This window comes from Myotis lucifugus, unplaced genomic scaffold (genome assembly GCF_000147115.1).
Source record: "Myotis lucifugus unplaced genomic scaffold, Myoluc2.0 scaffold_760, whole genome shotgun sequence".
NCBI classification, from domain to species: Eukaryota; Metazoa; Chordata; class Mammalia; order Chiroptera; family Vespertilionidae; genus Myotis; species Myotis lucifugus.
The window spans coordinates 119,001-121,569 of NW_005871808.1; the positions used below are offsets into that span (position 1 = coordinate 119,001).

The 2,569-nt window shown below is 44.3% G+C and overlaps 1 non-coding gene across 1 annotated transcript; it reads right to left on the bottom strand.

The window, feature by feature from the left end:
* Positions 1 to 2,120: 2,120 nt before the first annotated feature.
* On the bottom strand, positions 2,121 to 2,311 carry LOC111823943. The gene has a single exon (XR_002827047.1). It is a non-coding gene; the product is annotated as a U2 spliceosomal RNA (small nuclear RNA).
* Between the last annotated feature and the right edge of the window lie 258 nt (positions 2,312 to 2,569).

Genomic DNA, 2,569 nt, shown 5'->3' on the forward strand with positions numbered 1-2,569 from the left:
TGAGAGCAACTTCTTATTTTAAAAAACTCAGCGGTAGAAAAAGATAATGATTTTCAGTGAAAAACGCACTAGAACGTGAACAGGCAGGTGCAGACGGAACGGAGCTTGGCAGTTACAGGGAAGGTACCAGCAGAAAGGGGTCTGGTTTAGAGAGATCGCACCCCTGAAGGGCAAGGATAAATAGGTCCAGAAGAAAAAATGAATAAACTAATCATCACAGCTCACTAACTCTGGCTGGTGTATTTTGTATATGAAAACGCTGGTCTTTGAAATGTCATTTCCATTAGCGTAAAGACATACATCTCGACAGTTGTTATTTTATGTGTGAATGGGTGATGGATCCATTGCGGGGTTTGGCTTTATGTTACCCAACATAGGACCTCCTGCCTTTCCTGGTAAGAGCGCCTGGTCTTGTGGAGATGCCAGTCTATGCCCTCTGCCCACTCCCCACCCTCCTCCTACTGGGGGGAAGGTGCCTCCAGCACTCGCTCACCCAGCACTCTTTCTCCTCGGGCTGTGTCTCCTGTCACAGCGCCCTTCACTTATGCAGCTGGATGTGCAGAAAGTGGTGTTTTCACACATCTGCCTGAGCTCCCTGTCTCACAAGGTCTCCTGAGTCTCCACAGGCACCAGGCTCCTGCTCCAGGAAGACCGGGGAAGAGAGAGGTGCTACAGAAAGAGGGAGATCCAGCAGTCACAGGCTCTGTGCCCAAGTGTCCCCATGATGAGCTCGGGACCCCAGATGCGTGCACAGAATCAGGTGCAGGCGGAGAGGAGAGTGCAGACGCTGCATGGAGTAACGCTAGCACCGCGTTTGTTTCCTCCTCCGTAGAGGGAGGCAGCTAGCACACGTTCCCCAGGAGGCTACCCCTTTGCTTATCGTTCAGCCACTCTGTCTGTGGCAGGTGCCCTGACGAGCAGGAGGGACAGCAGGAGTCAAGGTCTAGGCACTCTGAAGGCGACGGGAACAGCGCAGGCTTGAATGAGATGGAGGCAGAGAGCCCGGGCCCTGCACCTGTGACGTGCTCACTGTGTCCTCGCACGGAGGAAGGCTGAGGGACTCTGTGGGGTCTTTTTTATAAGGACACAAATCCCATTTCTGAGGGCTCCACCCTCATGACCTGAATACCTCCTCAAGGTCTCACCTCCAAATACCATCACCTTTCGGGGTAGGTTTCAACTTATGCACCTGGGGGGAGGCGCATGTCAGAGACAGAAGCACTCAGGGACAGTGCGGGGCTGGAGGAGGGCTCCAGGCAGCAAGGACCTCAGAGAGGCCTCTAGGAGCGGAGGGTGCTCCCAGCCACCAGCTCGTAGAAAGGCACTTTGTACTTGGTTAACCTACTGGCATTTTAAGAAATAAGGCCCACATAGAATTATATTTAGAAATGAATATTTCATACCTGCTTCTTATTTAGGAAATGCCTGGCAGTTCAGAAATTATTTAATTAACTTAATCAATGGCCTAAGATCTGAAAGTTAAAGTATCTGGAAATTAAAACTTAGTGAATAATATTAAATCTTTATGAATCTTCCCATTGTGAGACTATTATAAAATTTAACTCTATAAAATGTCATTATGTACATGTATTTTTAAATTTTAAACAAGTTGTGAAAAACAGTTATCTAGTCTGTAAAATGAGTATAGGGATTTTAGGAAGCTAGAATCAGGAATTAAATTAACTGTGGTTTAATACAAACAAAACTATTGTATGAACTTTTTTGTATGGGAAACTAATTTTAAAAGATGTTGAATTTTTAATGACTTTGTCCCACACGTACTGTTTTATCTTGGACATGAGCTTTTTGAAAGCGCATGGTTATAGTAATGAAAGCTATTTTGTAAATGTACTTACTATTAAGGGTGGAGAAAAAAGAAATATAGTTTAATAACTTTATCTTTTTCTTTTTTTCTTGATTTCAGAGAGAAGAGAGAGGGAGAGATAAAAACATCAATGATGAGAGAGAATCAATGATTGACTGCTTCCTACGCGCCCCCATATGGGGATTGAGCCCGCAACCCGGGCATGTGCCCTTGACTGGAATTGAACCCAGGACCCTTCAGTCTGCAGGTCGACGCTCTATCCGCTGAGCCAAACTGGTGAGAGCTTTTATTTTTTTCTTGGTGCACCGTTCCCGGAAGTACTGCAATACCGGGTCGATGCGTGGAGTGGACGGAGCAAGCTCCTACTCCATCTCCCTGCTCCAAAAATACATTTAATATAATGTCCTCAGAGAGAGGACGTACCAGATATTAAACTGATAAGAAGAGACACTACACTTGATCTTAGCCAAAAGGCTGAGAAGTGATAAACTTTGTCTTTTTTATAGATATGTTGACTATTTGTCATGAAAGGATACATACTAGTATAAAGTGATTTTTTTTCAATCTTTCCTAGCGTAAAAAACTTTCCCAAAAGAGAAGAAGAAAAGGGATAGTGTTAGAAAATAAAATAAAGAAGGTAAATATAAAATTTTCATTGTTAAAGGGCTAATTATGTTTCTGGAAAGAAAGTTTAGATGTAGAAAAAGAACCTGTGATGCAAACACCCCAGATCAGTGACATGGA